Below are 24,542 nucleotides of genomic sequence, written 5' to 3' on the forward strand. Positions count from 1 at the left end.
ATGGTAGAACACATGCGTATCTACTCCTCAAATCAATAACGGTTAAAGCATACTTGTACCCCTTATCATTGTTGAGTTCAATCAAATCAGCAGACCAGATATAATCGACTTCCTTGGAATAAACTTTCCTTCTCTGAAACTTTGTGAATATTGGTTTATGTAATTCATCAGGTAATTGCTCTTCAATCTTAATGACATCATTCGAGCTTACAAGTTTTTTGAATTTCCAAGTCCAAGTTTCAATTTAGCCCTGATCATCTTCTTCACGATGAACCTATTAACTTTTTCTCTCAAGGTTGGATTTTGTATCAGAGACAAATTATACAACATTTCTCTATCGGCTTCATGCTTTTCTTCCAACGTTGTGGTATTCCCATAATCAATATCGTGTCTCATGCACACTTCATCAACTCTATTGATGGGTTTACTCCATGATTTAGGATTGTCTGCCTCATCTAATCTTTTATCCAAGTTTGTGCCTGGACCACAGAAAGAATACCCTGGTAGATGTAATTCCCCTGGTATTCCAGTAGTTGTAAATTTACTTCCTGATAAAAACTTTTGTATATCTCCTCCTCGTTTGTGTTTGGAGATAAATTGATTTTTTTTTGAACCACACACCGAACATATACCTTTTTGTATAACCCTGTTATTTTTACTTTTAATATACGAAATATTTTTAGTATTAGTTTTCTTTTTACATTTGAGACAATAACTCATTTATTTATGAGAAAAATTCCTGCAGAGTGCAAAAACCTTTTTAGTTTCCAACATGCACATTTGAATCTTAATTTTTAAAACAGAAAGAATCCTTTGAAATGCCTTCACTCTCTCCTCCATTTATTTAACAAAAAAAAAAATGAAAAACTTGAATTAAAATCCATATCTTCTCGATGTCAATTGTCTTGTCGAAAGTATTGCAAATAGACTTGTCAATTCTTTGTTTTCCTCCTCGGTGGGTTGAGTTATTTTCTTTAATACCCCTAATCTTTTTTTAATCTCACTGGTTTCCATATTTTGATATTTATTCATTCTCTCTCTTTCCTCCCTCTCCTCCCTCTCTCTCTTCTCTCTCTTCTCTCTTTCCTCCCTCTCTCTCTCTCTCTCTTCTCTCTCTTCTCCCTTTCCTCCCTCTCTCTCTTCTCTCTATTCTCCCTCTCCTCCTTCTCTCTCTTCTCCTTTTCCTCCTCTTCCCTCTCTTCTTCAACTCCTTCCTCATCCCTTATTATCCTTGAATCGCTTACACCCCAAAGAATATCATACATATATTCATCAGGATTTCTTGTTATTCCTGTATCCAAAATATTTTTTTTTACAACAGGAAATCAATAAAATTTCTTTTGAATTTCTAAAAGAGCCTTACCTTTTCTTAACTTTGTAATTTTTTCATTATTTAACATTCTAATTAAATCTAAAGTTGTCGGTTTATCAACATCAGCATAATGCCAATCTTTTATTGAAAATACCTCATTCTTATGTTGTAGAACATATTTATTAAAATACCGAATACCCTTTTCTTGAAGGTATACTTGGACACAGAAATGATAATTTTCTTGAAGCCTTCTTGCTGTCATTTATGTATTAGAAATATATGTTAGAATAATATTATGGCACGAAACACCTCCCCATCTTCCCAGAGTTAAATCATTTTGTATTTCCTTGCTTATTATATATAATCCTGTTTTTTCTGTTTTCATGATATAAACAAGGGCAAAACCATTATTATATTTACCCTTATTAAATTCTTTTATTTGTTGTTCACGAATCATGGCCCCACAAAACTCATTCTCGATACCAAGTGGATAATATTCTTCCTTACGAGACTGATTTAATTGTTCCAGGTCTTCGAGGTCAATTTTAAATGACCAATTATACCCTAAATCATTCATATCATACCCCCATTGTTCTATTCTCATACAAACGATACGCCCTTCTTTATAAAAATTTATTTTAATTCGAACTGTGAATTCTGTATGACCTGGAGATAATATCAACACTTCTGTATCTTTGAAATCCACGGCCGTTTTATTTAAAGATATTTATTGTGCTAAATCGCTTAATCTCACCAAGTCATTCACATCAGTCGAACTTGGATAATTTTTTAATTTATAAGCATTTTTCATGTTAATATTTTTGGTTATATTATATTTATGTCGTTCAGCCTGTGCCTTTGTGTAATAATTTGATAAATCAATATCCAGTTCTTGATATACACCAAAGATAGAACCATCTTTACCAACATAAGTCATTTATATTAGATTAAAAATAATATCATAAAATTTTTTATTTTTGTTGAGTTGAAATAACATACAGACATAATTGACCACAACACTTGGAATTTAATTCTTGGACTTGAAATGTTTGATAAACACCATTCTGTAAGAATTTTATGACTTCAACAGGTGGTGGAAGACCAAAACTATCAAAATAATATTTGTCTTGACAATTGAAAATACAAACCCAATGAGAACCGTTCCCATTATTATCTTCTAAGTTCATAATAATATTATTTGTACGTTTCGGCACATTTGTTAATTCATCTCTCATACAAATAACCACATTATGAATTTTTAATTTCTTTCAATATTTGACAAGTTGTAAATTTGATGTTGTATTCTTTCCAAATTCTTTAAACCACTCATCAATGCTCATTTATTTATTAGAAAGATATAATCCATTACCTCTTTTCGTTAATTTTACACCTGCTTGTGCTATAGAAGAAAGCATATCTCCAACTAACAATCTCGCTTTATCAGGCAGACCTTCAAGTTTTTCAGCAAAATCTACAATTACACCACTTCCACTAATTTGTTTCTCCAACTCTTTGTTATGTCTTTCCAATTCTTTTTGAGCCTGGAGTTGAGCCTTCCTTTCGTTGTCAGTTTTCACCGCTGTTGAAATACCACTCGTCAATGCTCCAACCGCACTTAAACCAGCAAATAAAGGAATTAGAAATGGGAGAAATCCTCCACTCGTCTCTCTTATTGAATATTTTTTCAACATTGGTTTTGTCATTTTAATTTTAAGTGAGCCAGTGTCATTCAAGATTTTAACCTGTTCTCTTGTGAGCAAAACATCAATTCTTACTGCTCCTTTTCTCTGAATTGTATTAACGTTAATCGTACAAGGCTTTTGATTTTGAACACAAGATGATAGTTTATGAAGATTGATTTGATTAACATATACCCCAGTTGGTACTTTGCCACTCATTTATTTAACAAAAAATTATGTGAGACTAATCATCACACCATTATCTGTATTAATCTGTAATTCTGTTTCTTCCAAAAGCAAACAATATGTATCAACTTCTTCACTCTCTCCTCTTTCAATGTATAGGGAAGTATCCACTCGATTCGACTTTATAGTTTCCTTTTGAGCGCTCAGGTCAAACCCATAGATTGTATACAAACTTTTAAATGCTGTCATATCCAAAATAGGTTCTTTATTTCCATTACTTTCACACACCTTTTGGTAAGACTTGTATGCTTCAGCAAAATCATTTTTTTCCCAATTAATTTCCAATCTATCTCGTGGATAAAATGTTCCATCGAGAGAAACGCGAAGTTGTTTCACCTTAGCATTATCACTCAATGCATTATTCTTATCAGTCGCAGTATCACCATCTGGCTTTTTAAAAATGATCCACAGATATCGTGGCTTTCCTTCCAGAACACCCAAATTCCACGTGCAAGTAGTTTGGTTGAGTTTAACGTGTTGACATCTTCTTTTGAGGTATGATACACTGAGTGGTTTCTTTGAGTTAAGTCTTCTATTCAACATCGCTTCTGTTTTAAGATGAGGAGTATATTCACTGATATACCAACTCATTTCCTCAATTACAAATTTATTCTGATCACCAAAAGCATTACCAACACCAAAAAGCAATCTATTTTCATTATCATTCCTTTGTCGTTGAAATCTAATTTTAAGACCATACAGAACTTTATCATGATCACAAAATCCAAATATACCTTTAAGAGGAACTGCCACAGTAAAACTATTTTCTGCTTTTGTATCATTATACGCTCCTTTCCTTTGAGTATATCCAGGGTCTGTGTTTGTTCCCGTTGACATATCAGGAATAAAACCTTCGACAGACCCCTTTCCCATTCTATCACTGAATGTATAGAGTGTAAATTTCATCATTTCAGATACAGCAGAGACATAATGAACCGCTTCAACTTTTTGTGTTCCAATATACAAACGCACACTATCAAACATTTTCCAGAAGAAATCATTTACAAGTGTAGCGTTTGCGTTATTCCCAGCTTTAGTGAATTTAAATTTACACAACAAGAAACTTTCGGAGAGATTCAAATAGGTTTGTTGATTATTTATTTCAAAACTTTTTGTTCCATTCGTATTCCAATCTGTTCCAGTTATTGCATTTACCTTGAAGTAATCTTCTTTTTTCGTGGAGTTTGAAATTATAATAATAGTACCATCCAAATCATAGATACTATCAATTGCTTCCATACTTGTATTTATTTAGGAAAAAAAGATGTTGAAACTTTTGAAACCCTGATCCAAGTATTCGAATTATTTTCTGTCGTTCTTGGGGGGACAACTGAGTTTTGCCTTTCTTAATTTCTTTTATTGCTTGTAATTTATGAGATTCCTTCTGAGCATCTTTTATACTCTTTACAGCACCTGCTACATTTCCCACAGCAGAAGCAGTTGAACCAATTAGATCTTTATGTTTAAGAATAGTTGAACCAATACCCATGAGAGTATCAATTATCCCATCTCCTCTAAATTGATGTCCAACACCCCTTTGTCTCTTAGGTTTATAGTATCCTCTACCAAGATACATACCTTCACCCTTGTATTCTGGGGAAAGGAACATCCCATCCCCTGTAATTATTTTATATTTTCCCAACTCGTGTTTCCTCACAATAACCATCGTATTTATTTATTTATTGGAAAACTTCACGTAGGTGAATTCTGATGGACATAACTTCTCCATAAAAAGAAATCATACAATTATCTTGGTCGGTTATCCTAAAATTTACTCCGTGTATGGTTTTTCCTGACACGGAGATAAACCAAATTTTTGGGTTCCATATTGAATTTATAACCAATTGGGGTTGAGTATGCGCTGAATGAAAATATTGTATTTGTTTTTTTCCCATCATTATAAGCACCATCAATCAAATCACAGTGAATTAACACCGAATTTATTCCTGAGGATATTTGAATGACATTATCACTGTAAAATGTCCCATTAGTTTCAATCTTTTTTGAGGAGAAACCCAATAACTCTCTAAATGAATTATCAATTGTGAAATCAACCTTGTAGTTATTTTTAACTTTAATCGTTGATTTTGAAGTCTGTTTTTGAATGTCTATAACAATCTTTTTTGGTTCATCACCCTGTTCTTTCATAAGACGAGCAATTTCGGAAGATATTTGAGAAATCTCATATGCTCCGGGTGAGACTGTTATCGTTTTGTATCCACTTCCTGGATTATAACTAAACTTGTCATTTTTCTCGGTTATATTAAATAAGGTATTATAAGTTTCCATGGACAATAAAGATGCCTCATATTCTTTTGTTGTGTCAAGTTGTAGTGGGTATGGGAATGAAGATGTGTGGTCGCTTGTTGTGAAATTGAAACTAAGGATTGTGCTTCTCATCTTATTTAATGAGATAAAATGTCTTTATATTGATATTTATTAATTATTTTCATGTTCAGCAACTGGTCTAAAATGGCTGATGCTTCATTAAAACAATTGTTATTTCCAGCCTTCTTACAACCTAACAACAATAACAGTCTATTAACTAATTGTGATGGGTCATTTGGAAGAAAACTAATACCTGAACCAAGGATACTTAAAGCCTGAATAATGTGTTTCTCCTTCTCATTTTTCCTACTTTTACTTGAAATACTAACCCTATAATTTAGAGTGTTCAGCAGATCAATATATACTCTATCATCCTTATTTTTCATATCCAATGGTTTATCAAAATACTTTGATTCATCCCTCACAGTTGAACCTTGTTTTCCATCTTTTGTTCGAAGAAACATTAATCTCGGAGTTAGTTTAACAGGGGGTTGAGCAGAACCCAAGAACCTTAATTCATCATTAAATATCAATAACTTTTCTTGAACAAGATGAAATATAGCTGGTTGTTCTGTTGGAATGAGTCCTGCTTTGGTTTTTGAATCCGCTGAATATTCATTGTTTTGAAGAGCATTCACAATATAATCAGGGGGTTGATTAATCTCTTCCAGTTGTTGAAATAAACCTTCATCATCATATTCCTCTAATTCTCCTAAATGCTCTAATTCTTCCTCCATCATTTGATCAAAATCTTTTAACATTTGAAGTTTTTTAGGAGAATATTTTATTGTGGGAACTGTGGAAACATCTATAATTTTTTCTTGGGAAGTTTTTAAAAGTGGTTTAAAAAATTTCTCTTGTTTTCTTTCAAATGCTTCTTCGCCCGTTAGTTTCTGTCTGCGTTTCTTCTTTATGTCTTCCTGTTGTTTTACAACTTTTGAAACCAACTCTTGATGTTCCCTAAATCTTCTTGCTCTTTCTTTCGCATCCATTTATTTCTTGAAAAATATCATTTAATATCTCATCTTGTTTCAGAACAATATATTTATATTTTTCAGTCGTGTATTTCATGTAATGCCCAAATTCCATTTTACTACATAATGTAGATCAATTGTCTCTCCAAAAATTGTTTATATCTATTGAATTTAACTTGAATAAAATAAAAGTATTAGCATTGTTTCTGATGGAACGACGAGGAAGTTGAAAGTACGATTGACTAAGATAAATACAATTACAAGAAGAATGTCTCCCTCTTGTGTCGTAGCTGTCCATTACCGTTTGGTTTCTCTCATGAACACAATCATCAAAGATAACGAGGTTCTTTTTGGATTTATCCAAATCTTGGGGAGACGGTATATCATCCGTATTATCACTCAGAATACAAGTTATCGGTTTTGATTTATTTTTACATCTCTGTGTATCACAAAATAGTTGTATTATATCTTCAATGTTATAATCATTTCGGTTTTTTTGAAGTTTAAATAAACCGATTATATCTTCTTTTTGAAGACCAGCATTAAAACCTTGTGAGAGTAGTTGATACTCTGGTTGAAAACTCGACTTTGTGAAAATTATTAAATTATCATAATCTAAAAAGTTGGGAGTGAGGAGCATCTTTAAAAGTAAGCAGGTTTTTCCACATCCACTTGAACCAACTATGAGGCATCTTAATAAATTTGGGAGATTTTTATGGTTGTCAAATTTTATCTTATTTTCCCAAATGGGTAAAAAATCATTCATTTATATATTTGGAAAACAGGTTATTTAATTTATTATTGGCTTTTTTCGAAACTCTATATTTTATCCTAAGTTCAGGTTTAATTTCAAGATAATCCATTATTTTATTTATGCAATATCTTGTGTTGATATTTCCCTGAAAATCACATCCATGAATAATATATAACAACAATCCTTTGAACATTTCTCTAATACGTTCAGTTTCTTCCCTTGAAAGGAAAGGTGTGTTATCACCCTCGTACTTTACATTCATTTCTCTAATCAATCTTGTAAAGTAATTCATTTTTGGTGTAAATCTAAAAGAATTATTTTCCTTTTTATATTTTTGATTATCATTAATTAGAAGATAATCACAGAATATACATCGTTTATAGGCTTTTGACTCTGTGTTTAATCCCCGTCTTTCACACGCAGGACAATTCTCAAATTTGTCATATGGAGAATCATGGAATTCAAGAGGCTCAAAATCGAGTAAACTATTCATATTTATAAAGTAAAACTTTACTTAAACTGAAATTCATCTTCGATATCATCTTCGATACTTTCAGAATCATCTATACTTTCATAACTATCGTTTGAACACAAACTCTCGGTGTCATAACTATCGTTTGAATGCAAACTCTCGGTATCATAATCACTCTCATAATCTTCAAAATCTTCAGTTGAATATTGACTCATATTTAATTAGTAGAAAAAAAAACATTACCATCGATATCTATGTACATTTTTTCATTAACAGATTCAACTGCTACATTTTTTATATTAAAGGTAATTTTAAAATGATCCTCAACTACAATTGAACGAAATGTCATTTCACCTGATATATTAACATCCTTTATTTCATCAGGATTTACATCTTTAGGGTTGTTGAAAAAAATACAAATTTCTCCTTGCATATTACAGATGGTCTTATCTTATCTTTCTCAAGCTTCATCCATAAGGTTTTTATTTTTTGATACCTTTTCTTGTTTCATTGCTTTTTCTAGTTTTGAATATATTGCCAGAAGGAGAGGAGAAACTTTTGTTAGAGATACCTTAATTGATGTTCTTCCAGGTATACTAAAAGCCCTTCCACTGAAGGAAATTGAAGAACTCATATTATTTACCATAATAGTTTTTATCCAATAGTTGTTATATTTATCTTTGTTCAATTTTACATCCTTGACATATTTCTCAGTATCTTTAACAAATGAAGTGATTGATTGAAACTTGTCTTTTGTGTCTTGAAACACTGTATTTATGAAGTGAAAAAGTTGGAGGATAAAATGGTTTAAAGCACAGATTCACCTGTAAAATAAACGAAATTTTCATCAAGAAAATTTTAGTTTAAGCACAGATTCACCTGTAAAATAAACAAAATTTTCATCAAGAAAACTTTAGTTTAAGCACAGATTCACCTGTAAAATAAACGAAATTTTCATCAATAAAATTTTAGTTTAAGCACAGATTCACCTGTAAAATAAACGAAATTTTCATCAAGAAAATTGTAGTTTAAGCACAGATTCACCTGTAAAATAAACAAAATTTTCATCAAGAAAATTTTAGTTTAAGCAAAGTTTTATTATATAAATATGGTGAATACAACGTACTGCGATGTTTGTAATCACGAATATAAACATTATAGAAAACACCTCTGAACCAATAAACACACATTTAATCTATTTCATAAAATATCTCCTCTTGAGTTGGAAAGAAAACATTGTGATATCTGCTCAAAGGATGTTTTGAAGAGTAGTTATAATCGACATCTTCAATCACAAAAACACAAGAAAAATGAGTTTAAAGTAAAGGGAGACTATTATATTGAAAACACTGATGGGGCATTTAAAGGGCATATAAAAATAAGGATTTTTCAATTTGGAGAACCGGGTCCATCATCAATAGTTGAATCAATTGAAATAGTGAAACCTGATGTTGAAAAATTTATTAAAAAGACATTACAAGAAATGAAAACTTTAAAGTTTTATATGGGAGTGAAAATGAATATGAAAAGACAAGATGAAGAACAAACTCCTTATATGAGAACAGATCTTCATTTTATATCATTTCAAGATTTTTTGAATAGTGGGTTTTATGAAGAACTATCAAGACAAGAGGAGGATGTTGATAATACAGTGGTAGGAAGTGGATTCAATATGAAAAAAAATCATCTTTTTAGAAATACACATTCTAAAATCAAACCCTCTTAAAGCTTCTTCTTATATTGAATTACCAAAAGAAATAAAACGAAAGAAGGCAGTTGTTAATATTAAGAATAATGATAATAAATGTTTTCTCTGGTCTGCTCTTGCTCACTTACATCCACCAAAATGTAATTCAGAAAGAGTAAAACAATATATGAAATATGAGAATACCTTGGACATTAAAGATTTTAAATTCCCCATGCCACAAACAGATATTCCAAAATTTGAGAAAAAGAATAATCTTTCTATTAATGTATATGGATTAACGGATACAAAGTTCAAATATTAAAAATTTCAAACTATAAAAATGAAGAAACACATTGATCTTTTATATTTTCGTGTTGGAAATAATTCACATTACACATACATCAATAATTTATCAAGATTAATCTCTTCTCAGGTATTCAGAACAGCAAACAAAATATATCCTTGTAAGCAATGTCTTAATTCATTTCATACAAAAGAACGATTAGAACAACATTCAAAATATTGTAGTAATCATAAATCAGCTGTAATTACAATGCCTAAACATGCTGAAAAGATTTCTTTTGAAGATTATAATAAATCTATCATGCACCCATTTGTGATATATGCTGATTTTGAGTGTATCCTTAAAAAGATAAATACTGCTTCTCCTAATCCAAAAGAATCATACACAAATAAATATCAAAAACATATTCCTTGTGGTTTCTGTTATTATATCAAATCATATGTTGGAGAAAAGTATAACAAACTTGAACATTATAGTGGAAAAAAAGCTTCACAAGAGTTTGTAAAACGATTAGAAAAGGATTGTACAAGACTCACTAAATTAATGAAAGAAACAAATGAACCGATGAAATTAACCAAAGAAGAAAAATTAGAATTTAGAAAGAACAATATCTGTCATATTTGTGAGGGGGAAATTAAGGAGTCTAAAGTTAGGGATCATTGTCATCTTACTGGTAAATATAGAGGTCCCGCTCATTCCTGTTGTAATCTTAATTATAAATTACCTTCTTTTATTCCAGTCTTTCTTCACAACAGCGCCAACTATGATACACATCTATTTATAAATGAACTTTCAAAAACACCAGGGAATATTTCTGCCATAACAAACACAAGTCAAAAGTCTATTTCATTTACAAAAATGATATTCACAAAACCTATAACTCGTATTAGGTTTCTTGATTCTTACAAGTTTATGGGAACACCACAAGCCAACCTCGCTTCAAATCTAAGCTCCACGGGCTCTTTTCCAAATCTTAATTCATTCTTTCCAAAAGAGGAAATTCTAACGAAAGAGGAAATTCAGAATAAAGAGAGAATTCAAAGTAAAGAGGAAATTCTAATTAATGAGGAAATTAATGAAGAAATTCTGACTGAAGATGAAATTCTAATTATTCAGAAAATTTGAACAAAGAATGAAATTCTAACTAAAGAGGAAATTCTGATAACAGATGAAATTCTGATGAAAGAGGGAATTCCAACTTGAGAGGAAATTGAAACAATGAATGAAATTCAAAGTAAAGAGAAAATTCTTACAAGTAAGGGAATTTATCCTTATGGTTATATGGATTCATTTATGAGATTGAAAGAAACAACTTCCTTCAAAAGAAAGTTTCTATAATAACCTTTATGAAGAAGAGATAAGTGATAAGGAATATAAACACGCACAAGAAATTTGGAAAATATTTAAGATAAAGAACCTTGGAGAATATCATGATTTGTATCTAAAAACAGATCTTTTATTGTTGGCTGATGTGTTTGAAGCTTTTAGATCACTCTGTCATAATAAAAATTGTTATGGATGAGATCCTGCCCACTATATCACAGCTCCTGGTTTAGCTTGGAGTGCAATGTTGAAAATGACAAAACAAGATATAGATTTAGTCATTGGTGTAGATATGCTTTTGATGATTGAGAAGTCTAAGAGAGGTGGAATATCACAAGTATGTTCAAAAAGATATGCTAAAGCAAATAATAAATATCTTCCAAATTATGAGAGTGAAAAAGATAGTAATTATTTGATGTACTTTGATGCTAATAATTTGTATGGCTGGGCAATGTCTCAATCTCTGCCTTATGGTAAATTAGAGTGGGTGGAAGAAAAGGATTATGAAAAGGCTTTGATGACTATTGTTATTTCTTCTCAAGAGGAATTGAATGAGGAAGAAGAAGGTTATTATTTTGAAGTTGATTTGAGGTACCCGAGTGATCTTCATAAGCATAAAGATCTTCCTTTTGCATGTGAGAAAGAAACCCCAAAGAAAGAATGGTTAAGTGATTATCATAAAAGTTTTAATATGAAAGGTAAATCAACAGAAAAGTTATGAACAACATTCTATGATAAAGAGGGATATGTTTTGCATCAAAGGAACTTGAGACAATATTTATCTGCTGGGTTGAGAGTAGCTAAAATTCATAGAGTTTTAAAATTTAAACAAAGTCCTTGGATGAAAAAGTATATTAAATTCAATACAGATTTGAGAACAAATACAAAAGTAAAATTTGAAGGGGAATTCTATAAATTGATGAATAATGCTGTCTTTGGAAAGACAATGGAGAATGTTAGAAATAGGCAAAACATTAGATTTGCAACATCTTGGAAAGAAGCTTCGAGATTGATAAATAAACCAAGTTTTGAGAGACAAGAGTTTTTTTCAGAGAACTTTTCTGCTATTCATATGAAAAAGGAAAGTATAGTCATGGATAAACCAATTTATATTGGAACAGCAGTTCTTGATTTATCAAAGATACTGATGTATGATTATTTGTACAATGACTTAAAGAAAGAGTATGGTGAAAATGTTTCATTGTTGTGTATGGACACTGATAGTTTTATCCTCGATATAAAAACTGATGATGTTTATAAAGATATGAAGAAAAATATTGGAGTGTATGATACAAGTAATTTCAGCAAGAAGAGTGAGTTATTTTCCAAAAAGAATGAAAAGGTTATTGATAAGTTTAAGGATGAGTTGGGTGGAAAAGTAATGAGTGAGTTTATTGGATTGAGAGCAAAGGCATATGCTTATATGTATGGTGATCAGATTGATAAGAGGTTAAAGGGAATAAAGAAATATGTAATAAAGAAATCAATAACTTTTAGAAATTATTATAATTGTTTGATGAATAAGAAAGAAGAATATAGGAAAATGAATACAATAAGAAGTTATAAACATAACATATATAGTGAAGAAGTAAATAAAAAGGCATAAGGAGCCTTTGATGATAAGAGATTTATTTTAGATAATGGAATAGATTGTGTTCCATATGGATATTGTATGATAGAGTGTATAAAATAGATTGTGTTTTAACGATGGGAAGATGGGTTAGGGTTTTGTAAGGGCTACACTTGTGGTTTTTCGCAATATATAAATGGTCAAACCAAGTATTAATCAAACTAAAGAGTGGAGAAAATCTCAGTCTTGGTATATAAATGGAAAACATAATGAATGTGAAAAATATCAAATAAGTCTTATTGAAAAAATAACTAAAACAAAGGTAAATAAAACAAATAAGCGAATCAATTTAAAAACTAGTAAGTTTGAGGATGTAAAGAAAAAAATGAATATCCTTGAATGGACTGAAAACTTTGATGGTTATCAATTGAACAATGAAAAAACAATTTACTATAATCTCAAAATGATATGTGGCTCATGAGGTGGTCAGAGGAGAGCATTAAGAGAAGTTTATCATTTCATAATGGCACAAAAGGGGTATCTTAAAAAAAATAAAGATTCAAATGTTTTGTTTTTAAATATTTTAGATGGGGATTATTGTGCAAAGAAAATTAAACGATTGAAGGAATTTGAGAATGAACAAATGTTTATAGGTTCAATGAGTGAGCTAAACAAAATGCATCGGTTATTTGATAAAGAGTGTCCCGAGGCTTAGACGTTTCAGATATTTCTTTAGAATCACCTTTAACAAATCACATTACGACTTTCCTACTTGAACAAATCTTTATCTTGTTGCATAGGTTATTTGAATAGATACTTCTATTCAATAGAATAGAATAGAATAGATACATACCCCAAGGTTAAAAGGGGAGACAAATCAATATACCTTGGGCTAAAAAGGGGATTTATTTTTTCGGGAAAAAAAAGATAAATTTCATCGCTGAAAATTCCCCATTCATTTACATGGGGAAAAGTGAGCCAGAATCAGTATTCTTCCCCTACTTACAAGATTCTCACACAATCCAGATGAATATATGTATGATATTCTATGGGGTGAAAGTGGTTCAAGGATATTAAGGGAGAAGGGAGGAGTTGAAGAAACTGAGGCAATAGAGAAGGGGCGGGAGAAAAAAAAGAGGAGGAGACAGAGAAGGAGGAGAGGGAGAAGGAGAGGGAGAAAGAGAATTAATAAATATAAATATGTGGAAACCAGTGAGATTAGAAAACGATTGGAGGTAACACACAAAATAAATCAATCTCAATGCACTGAGGAGGAAAACAAAGAATTGACAAGTCATTTCGAAATATCTGCGTCAAGAGGATTAACATCGATTTCAGGGAGAAGATGTAAACGAGAAAGTGGAGATAAAGAAGAGAAAGCAGGAAAAGATTATATTCTTGATGATGTTGGTGTAAATGATTTTAATCAAAGTTTTACTTTTTTTTTCTTAAATAAAAGGAGGAGAGAGAGTGAAGACATTTCAAAGAATTCTGTATGTTTTAAAAATTAAGATTCAAATGTGCATGTTGGAAACTAAAAAGGTTTTCACACTTTGAAGGAATTTTTCACATAAATAAATGAGTTATTGTCTCAAATGTAAAAAGAAAACCAAGAGTAAAATTATCTCTTATATTAAAAGTAAAAATAATCGGGTTATACAAAAAGGCACATGTTCGGTGTGTGGCTCTTTTTAGAGCAAATTCATCACCAAACACAAACGAGGGGGAGATATACAAAAGTTTTTATCAGGAAGTAAATTTACAACAACTGGTATACCAGGGGATTACATCTACCAGGGTATTCTTTCTGTCATCCAGGAACAATCTTGAATAAAAGATTAGATAAGGCTGACAATCCTAATCCGTGGAGGAAACCTATCAATAAGGTTGATGAAGTATGCACAAGACACGATATCGATTATGGAAATAGCACGACGTTGGAAGAAAAACACGAAGCGGATCGAGAAATGTTGTATAATTTATCTTTAATACAAAATCCAACCGTGAGAGAAAAAGTTGATAGGTTCATCATGGAGAAGATTATCTGTTTTAAATTGAAACTTGGGCTTGGAAATTAAAAAAAAAAACTTACAGGCTCTCATGATGTCATTAAGATTGAAAAGGAATTAGCTGATTAATTACATAAACCAATGATCACAGAGTTTCATAGAAGTAAGGTTTTTTCCAAGGAAGTTGATTACATCTGGTCCGCTGATTTGATTGAACTCAATCATGAAAAGGGGTTCAAGTATGCTTCAACCGTTATTGATTTGAGAAGATATGTGTTGTTTGTCCCTTTGAAAAACAAAACAGGTAATACTCTAATGTTGGCCTTTCAACAGATATTTAATAAAAGCAAGAGAAAACCGAAAAAATTGTGGACTGATGAGCATGCACAGTTCAACAACAAAATATTCATGAATTTTCTTTTAAATAGCAGCATTACATTATACAGTGCCTTTAATGAAGGAAAAGCAGTTATTGAGCGATTCATTCGTACTTTAAAAGAGACTTTATATCAAGTTCGCTCAACTCGGTTCTCAACAAAGGTTATCTATAATTCAGGATATTGCAGATAAGTATGACGATACGATTCATACCTCAACTAAAACGAAGCCATCAGAAACATTTACAAAATTAAAATATGAAAAATAGATTAACGACATCAAGCCAAAGTTCAAAGTTGGTGATGCAGGAAGAATGTACAGGTGGAAATCTCATTTTAAAAAAAGTTATACGAAGCAATGGACAAATTAACTTTTTAAAATTGTTCATGTAAATCGGTGGAGTTCTTTCGACTTCCAAATGATGTGATTGAGAGGGGGAAGAGATTTTATTAAATAAAAATTATTATTTTTTAAATAAATAAATTATTTATTAAATAAAAATAAAAAAAAAAGTTTAAAAAAATTCAAACTTGGACTCCACCTCCATTTTCGCTCCACCCCCTTTTGGCTCCACCCCCTTTTGGCTCCACCCCCTTTTGGCTCCACCCCCTTTTGGCTCCGCCCCTTTTTGGCTCCACCCCCTTTTTGGCTCCACACCCCTCCCCTTCCCCTTGTGCGCCCCCACCTTTGACCCACCACACCCCCTCATCCCACCCCCCACCCTTCCCCAAACACACAAACGGGGAGGGTAGGGGATGGGATGAGGGGAGTGGTGGGTCGTTCGGGGCACGCACCTAACCCCCATCCCTCTCCTTTACTCTTTTTCCTGTAATTGAGAATTAAATAATTGCAAGAAAAGCATATATAATTAAACAACATTGAAAACCTGAAACATTTTTCTTTGGGTAAATATTTAATTGTGAGAATGAACGTTCTTTCCCAACAGTCTGCTTTGGATATCTTGCAGTTTTGAAACTCTGACACCATATTCTGTTCAAAACAATGAGCGAAGAACCATTATGGTACATAAAGATGATTATATAATGATATTAATAAAATAATAAAATATTTACCTCCAGAAGATTGAGTTTTGTGTCACATTCATCCAGACAGGTGTTGAAACTGAAAAAACAATTAACACCAAAAGAGACAAAGACAGAGAGACACAGACAGACACGGGGATAATTTCTCACCTTTCTTTGGACATATTCAACATCAGAGGGTGTGTGTGAAAGGTCCAACAGACAAGACACGGTGTCATTTAATTCTCTTCGAAATGATTGAAGATCGAAAAGGATTTCATTCATATTCCACCATTCTTCATGATATGCGTTGGATTCATTTTCAACATCAGTTTTCAAGGATTTTGTAATTGGGGACAACCTGTGTGAAAAAAAAACAATAATTATTGGTCGTATTGTGATTTAATTCAGAGTAAAATAACAAATAATGAATCGGTTTCAGGATCCCACCTCTCCTCTTGTGAAACAGATTGATCTGCAAGGTCAGAGGACTCCACTGAATACTCCATTCTCTGAATGGATCAAGCCAAAGCTCGTGTTCAAATAGGGCAAGTTGATGAGATAATGGAAATGAGGAAACAATGGGTTTTTTCGGGTGTGTCTCACAAAGAAAATGAGTCTAATTCTTGCTTCGGGCTTTTGGGGCTCGGTTCTCAACCAAGCTTTGAACACAAAAACAAAACACCTTGGTCAAGTGATTTTGTGAAGAACTTTCATAAAATAAATATCATACTTTCATAAAATCATAAATAATGATGAATTTGGAAAGACGATGGAAAATATGATGAATCAACAAAATGACATGTGGTTCAGGAGGAGGTCAAACAAGAGGATGAAGAGAAGTTTATCATTTTATCTCTGCTCAACAAAGATACCTAAACCAAGAACCAAGTTCCAAGTTATTGTTTGTGAATATTCTCGATGGAAATAAATGTTATAAGAAAATTAAGTTAATCCCGAAAGTAGAACATGGACAAATATTCGTTGGTTCGTTCTGAGTTTTATGAAAATATGAAAGGACTGATTATGTTGGGGGGAAGAAGTGCTTTGATCAGTAAGTCTCAATTTTTCATTTGCTTGGATGGGAGGGAAGGGGACAGGTGGGGAGGAAGTGAGTCTCCCATTTTGAAATTTTGGGGCTTGGGTCAGATAGTTTTTCCCTTTTCCCATTCATTGGAATGGGCGTTCCAGAAGCAACATTTATCACCCACTCACAGGTGATGCTCTACCCCCTCACAGATTCCTCACACATCGGCCTCCTTGTCCATCATTAACGCACGTACAGTTTTAAGCCTCAGTTCTGCCATTCAGCCTGGCCCTAAGACTGGTCAATGGTATCCAGTGTCCCTTGAGAGATAAAATTTTTCTTCGCCCTCCAGTGAGTTCCAAGACATCCACCGACAACATCAAGTATGGTGGTCTTGAACACACTCCACTACTCTTCAGGATCTCCAAAAGCACCCAGACCCCCCAAATCTCTACTCACCTACCCTCTCATCCTTGAGCTTGCCAACATCCAGCCTCAGCTGGGATAGTACCATTCTCCTGGATTTAAGGTGCAACTTAAGAGTTGCTACAATAAGCCGATGGTCAGTATTGAGGAACTGAGCACTCTGGTGGAGCTGCAGTTTTGGATCATCCTCCAGTGACCATCAACGACCACATGGTAAATCTCCTTTGCCACACCGCCAGCGTTGGAATACCAAATCCAACGATGACCTTGTGGGTGCTGAAACCATGAGCCGGCCACCCTAAGTCCATGACTTCTTGCAAAGTCAAGGAATTTAGTGCTATTCAGGTTCACGGTTCCAGACCCATAGGGACCAACACACATCTCATAACCATCCCCATCAGTTCCAGTCGATGCATTGAAATCCCCCAAGACTAAAAGTGTATCTCGTCTGGGGCACTGATCAACCAGACTCGAGCGTGGCACAGAATGTGTCCATCACGGTGAGATCACTCGCCTCAGTCGGAGCATTAACAGAGACCACGGAAATGACACCCAAGGAGTGACGAATCCTCAGTCACATAATTGGCTTGTTGACTCGTGTTACCTCAATTATCATTGGAGTCAGCTTATTGGACACAGCTACACCAACTCCTTGGGCATTGTAACCATCTGAGCAACCAGACCAATAGGAGGTGTAACCACCCACCATTATCTTGCCACAATCCGGTCTCCAAACCTCAGTGATTGCTGGAATACCGATGTCCAAATGCATGAACTCAAATTATAACCTTCTGAACCCACAACTCGAACCCACAACCTGAAATCCACGAGCCCACGATCCTGGCTGCCCGACAACCAACACCATGAGGAGCATCGCAAAAGACTGCAGAGCACGACTGCTGACGACTTCTCTAACAACGCACACCAAGAGCAATGGCCACGATAACTGCTCCACTCTCCTCGTGATGACCACTCTCCTCTTCCCTTTCACGAGGTCCAAGGGATTTCTTCCCCTCCCACTCGCCTCCTGATTGGACGGTGGCGAACATCCCATCTGGCTGGGCGGGGCTACCATGAGATAACTCGTCTCCGGATTGGTCGGGGGCTTCTGAGGGACTCCTTTGCCTCATTGGTTGCGAGGCACACCCATCTCGCTGGGCAGAGTCGACCTCACCCCGCCTCTGCCCGTGGTCCCGAACACGTGCGTAATGGCAATCATGGAGCGAAGGGGAGATTTCATGTAAAAAAAATCCTGACTATAAAGAAACCCGCAGCACACATGAAATTAACCCATAAGACAGAAGGACGGGACCCTGACTATAAACACATACTTATCGAAATAACTGAACCACGGGGACTGTTTGTGTGCAAATGGCTGCCAGATTCGTTACAGTATTTCGTGTCATTATATTTATGTCACATATTTCTGATCTCTAAATGACAGCAAGAAGGCTTCAAGAAAATTATAATTTTTTTTTTTGCATTCAAGGATACCGACAAGAAAAGGGTGTTAAATTTTTACATTCCTTCTGAAATGGAACATGGGCACGGGCATTTTTCAATGAAGAACTGGCCTCATACTGATAGTAAAAACCCACAAATAGAGATTTGATTAAAATATTAAATCACAAGAGCTCAAGTGAGCACAATAGATGCCCGAACAAGAAGGTAAATACAGAATTGTGCTACCATATGGAAAACAGCATCCTGGTTGCCATGGCAACCACTTTAGATGAACGTTTGTTGCAACACCGTCTCCACAGTCTTTACCGATCTACCAAATATGAAACGTTAAAGTTGAAAACTTTTGGAGTTAGAGTGCGGACAGGAACGGACGGATGACCGGTATCACATAATTCCAAGAACCAAGTTCCAAGTTATTATTTGTGAATATTCTCGATGGAAATAAATGTTATAAGAAAATTAAGTTCATCCCGAAAGTAGAACAAGGACAAATATTCGTTGGTTCGCTCTGAGTATAATAAAAATATGAAAGGACTGATTATGTTGGGGGGAAGAAGTGCTTTGATCAGTAAGTCTCAATTTTTCATTTGCTTGGATGGGAGGGAAGGGGAATGGTGGGGAGGAAGTGAGTCTCCCATTTTGAGCTTTTGGGCTTGGGTCAGATAGTTTTTTTCCCTTTTCCCATTCATTTGAATGGGTGTCCCAGAAACAACATTTATCACCCACTCACAGGTGATGCTCTACCCCCTCACAGATTCCTCACACATCAGCCTCCTTGTCCACCATTAGTGCACATACAGTTTTTCGCGTCAGCTCTGCCATTCAGCCTGGCCCTAAGACTGGTCAATGGTATCAAGTGTCCCTTGAGAGATAAAATTCTTCTTCGCCCTCCAGTGAGTACCAAGACATTCACCGGCAACATCAAGGATGGTGGTCTTGAATGCACTCCACTACTCTCAGGATCTCCAAAAGCACCCAGACCCCCCAAAATCTCCTCTCATCCTTGAGCTTGCCAACATCCAGCCTCAGCTGGGATGGTACCATTCTCCTGGATTTAAGGTGCAACTTAATTGTTGCAACAAGCTGATGGTCAGTCTTGAGGAACTGAGCACTCAGGTTGACCCTGCAGTTTTGGATCATCCTCCAGTGACCATCAACGAGGACATGGTCAATCTCCTTTGCCACACCGCCAACATTGGAATACCAAATCCAGCGATGACCTTGTGGGCGCTGAAACTATGAGCCGGCCACCCTAAGAACATGACTTCTTGCAAAGTCAAGGAACTTTGTGCTATTCTGGTTCACAGTTCCAGACCCATGGGGACCAACACACGTCTCATTACCATCCCCATCAGTTCCAGTCGATGCATTGAAATCCCCCAGGACTAAAAGTGTATCTCGTCTGGGGCAATGATCAACCACAGACTCGAGCGTGGCACAGAATGTGTCCATCACGGTGACATCACTCGCCTCAGTCGGAGAATTAACAGAGACCAGGGAAATGACACCCAAGGAGTGACGAATCCTTCGTCGCATAATAATTGGCTTGTTGACTCATGTAACCTCAATTATCATTGGAGTCAGCTTATTGGACAGTACAGCAACTCATTGGGAATTGTAACCATCTGAGCGACCAGACCAATAGGAGGTTTAACCACCCGCCATGATCTCTCCGCAATCCGGTCTCCATACCTCAGAGATTGCTGCAATACCAATGTCCAAATGCTTGAGCTCAAATTATAACAGAGACAGTTGATCATCCTCTCTTCGGGATAGGACATTCCAGGCACCCACCCGAAAGGACCGCATCAGGTTAAGCCAAGGAGACCAACGTCTGGTGGACGACACCTCAGCACCACTCCGACACACTCTCCCGCAATCTGAAAATCAAAGTTTACCCCATAGTTTCCCTCCTATCATCAAATATTGGGGGTCCCGAAGGCTTTGCCCCAATCCAGTCATCCGGTGAGCTGCCCTGTAAAGGGAAGCTGCACAGGAGGGACTCCCACGGAGTGGGTTTTCAGATTTTTTTTATGCTTTGAGGAATTAAGGGTTTTACAGTGGTTGGAGTGCAAATCCTGCCACCAACCTCCAAATAAGAAGTAACCCAACTGCAGGAAGACGTCCGCAGACACAAGTGGGCACCAGATATGGATGGCCGTTGGCTCACAAGGAGCTCCTCCGCCATTTGACAGGTTTTGTTGTTAATCCTGCTGGGTGTCCATATCCAAACACCCTCCTCACCAGAAAACCTGGTCGGTGAGAAGGTATGGTTGCTGACAACCCGACCATGGAACAGGTTTGTACAGGTTTACATGTTACCTGTAGCAACTCACAGATCTGATCTGGCCTGACCTTCCCTGACAGAATGAAAAATCATTCATGGAGTTACACTTTGCGAAACGGGACACAACCTCTGCCTACCGAGGAATGCAACTGAACAGTTTACATTTTGTATCCAACGGATAACTCGTATCTCAATCCGGACCTTCGCCAAAATCGGTTTGGCTTGTTATGGTTAACTAACCAACTTACCAACCTACTTTTGTCTCCGCCACTTTTTGAGATATCATGCTCGACAGTTTTGGCCTCATCTTGCAATGGTGAAAATCACTTGAAAAATTCTTGTATCCGGATTCGAATCTTCACCAAAATGTAATCAATTCGTCCTTATCACACACAATCTATCAACAAAGTTTCTGTGGAATCCATCAATAACCTTTTGAGATATTGAGCTGTATATCGTGTTGGCCCGATTATAATTAAATAAATGGTGAAGAATCACGTGAAAACGTCTCGAATCTCGATCCGGATTTGGATCTTCACCAAAATCGAAACATTCAGTCCTTGCCACACATCAAACATGTCCACAAAATTTCATCTGAATCCGTCTAACGTTTTGAGACATCATGTAATTTCGTTTTTAACCCCGTTCCTCAATGGTGAAGAATCACTTAAAAAATTCAGATCCAAATCCGGATTCGGATCTCACCCAAATTAAGCGTTGCTGTCCTTGGCCGGTCACCTACAAACACACACAAAAAAAAAACAATTGCTTGAAAACTGTGGCCAAAATCGTGCGACAAACAAATAGACAGATCGACAAACACACAGAGATGAAAAATCACTCTTGGAGTGACACTTGGTGAAACGGAATATCACTCGGTGGAGCGCATCCCTCCGCCAGGCTGAACAGTTTACATCGTGTGTGTCACTGAAAAGGTTGGATCTGAATCCGGACCTTAACCAAAATCGAATTGACTTGTTCTCGTCACCGAACCAACTCATCCACCTGGTTTTGTCATAACTTGTCAACAACTTTTTGAGATCTCATGTGATATAGTTTTTGGCCCCATCTCTCACTGGTGAAGAATCACGAGAAAAACTCAGATCCGGATATTAACAAAAATCGAAATGATTAGTCCGTGTCACACACCCAACACGTCCACCAAGTTTAATCCGAATCCGTCCACAACTTAAGATATCATGCAATGTCGTTTTGAGCCCCATCTCTCAGTGGTGAAGAATCACTTTAAAATTAAATAATTATCCTATCCAGATCTGGATTCATCACGTGGAGTTTCAAAGAAATCCCTGGAGTCACCTCGGAGGAGGATTGAAAAAACAAAAAAAAAAGTCTTTGGACCCATTGCTGCCTGACCCACTGAAGGACATCATTATGGCTTCAAGAGCTGATTGAGACTTATCATGGACGAGTTTAAAATGCACATGAAATCCAATGTAGACACATCATGTTCACCTTCCTTTGATTGTATACAGTGTTTACTCCATGTTAAAATCCCCCAAATGCGTTGCGGCAGGTTTCCGTCCTGTTGATGAATTCTTGTGTCGTGATGACCGCCGTACGTCCACTTGATCCAGCTCGCTGGTCTTTGTGTAGGTGGAATATTGCTGCTGAATTTAACCGCAGTTGTCCCCTCGTGTTTTGGAACCAGGTTTTCAGTCGATGGGTGCAGAATGGTTTCAGAACTGAATGGGTACTCTGCTTGACAAGAAGGAAGAGGGAAAACAAACAGTCGTCGGTGAATATTTTGCACTTGGTAGAAAAGACGTCTCATATGAGGTGACATGGCAGTAAGTACTCCCCAAGCATCGAAAAGAGTTTTGGGGTGGAAATTCTGATGAAACATTTTCAACCGGACCGGAAGTGCTTCAGTCGAGTTCAGGACACATACTGATGTGATTTTGTCCACTTTGACGTTAACAGCATTGTTTCCAAACAATGGTGTTCAGCCAACCCAGTAGTTGATGCTGTATTCAGTAGCTCATCTTGCTGCTGAAGGGCAGTGTCTACAATTGCATAAAAAGCTCATCTGTATTGCAAATCTAGTCTGTAGTGCTCCTCTGGATTATTAGCATGCTAACTTGGAGAAGCACCGGTGTATTTCTTCAGCGGCCTTCTGAAACGCGGTAACTTTATGGGGTCCAGCTCATGAACTTCAATTTTGTGATGTAACAATTGAAGAAAATTCCTCTTCATTTTGCAGACTCTTAAGTGCATTTCTGACAGTTTTTGCATTGTCGAGCATCACCAATATGGTTTGCTTTTCAGCCTCCAAAGTTTTGTCGAACTCGTACAAAGGTCCTGTGACATTCATTGCTGATCGTAGTCCCAGATGTGTCACCCTCGAGCTGAAGTTCTCAGAGAGGGATCGCACTTTTGCTGATGATTGAAGAGTAACTGGACTCAGGCATCTCATCCCAGCTTCACAAAACAGCCTCGTAGTTATTGATGACTGAAGATATAGCAGTCTGTGTTAATTTGGCCTTGTGCTGTATCAACCGAAACACAGGAAGTTGATCTCTCACCTTCCAGTCCATCGATTCAGCCATGGTGTTGGGCAAAGCAGCTTTGTCGTTGCTTCCGATCGGGAAGTTGAATTATCAAAGGTGATCTCTGAAAACACGCGATTATATTTTCCGCTTCTTCTGTACAAGTTTCCAAGTTCCTGCGCCAACTGTACGGAATCAGTCACCAGAGGATCTGCATCACATGCTTTCTGAGATACAGTATCAAGTTCAGAGTGGGCAGTGCAATTGAAGTGTATATTGGAAGATGCTTTGAAGAAATAATTGCTTGGCAGCCATTGTACTTGCCCATGCATGTTTACAGGTCCGTCGTATGTCTTCCCATGCAATAAGCTGATGTTAAGGCCAATACTCAACTGTGGAACATCTTTCACTGCAACTGCAATAGCTTCACCTATCATTTCACTGAGCTGGTAAAGACCAACGAAGTCTTTGTGCATTAACAATTTTTTAATCGAAGTGACAGATGTGTAAATGCTTATGGGTTCTTGCTCTTATCCTTTTCAGTCTTGTGTGCCATCCACAACTACTGAAAATATTTCAGATTGTTCCTTGATATCAGATATTATGCTGCGTTGAATTTCCAGAGGGGGACACTGAGCGAGCGAGGGCAACCTTCAGCAACTGCTCAAGCTACAAGCTGAAAATGATGCTGACATGATGCAGTGGCTTCAACACTCAACGAAATTTACTTCTCATGAGTGTGTGGAAGAAGTGCAGACACTCTTCTCTCACAA

The 24,542-nt window shown here is 35.8% G+C and overlaps 1 long non-coding RNA gene across 2 annotated transcripts in view; it reads right to left on the reverse strand.

Annotated features, from left to right (window-relative positions):
* LOC147027549 (uncharacterized) overlaps positions 1 to 23,798 on the reverse strand; it is a 48,111-nt gene extending 24,313 nt beyond the window's left edge. The window contains exons 1-2 of one of the 2 annotated variants that reach the window (XR_015057109.1): positions 16,509 to 23,798; positions 16,230 to 16,419 (exon numbers count right to left, since the gene is read on the reverse strand). This is a non-coding gene — a long non-coding RNA (uncharacterized LOC147027549). Of the gene's footprint in view, positions 1 to 16,229 lie in introns of both variants that reach the window. The other variant, XR_015057108.1, reaches the window with a different exon arrangement.
* Between the last annotated feature and the right edge of the window lie 744 nt (positions 23,799 to 24,542).

This window comes from Eptatretus burgeri, chromosome 4 (genome assembly GCF_056783735.1).
Source record: "Eptatretus burgeri isolate ZD-2024b chromosome 4, Ebu_testis_v1, whole genome shotgun sequence".
NCBI classification, from domain to species: Eukaryota; Metazoa; Chordata; class Myxini; order Myxiniformes; family Myxinidae; genus Eptatretus; species Eptatretus burgeri.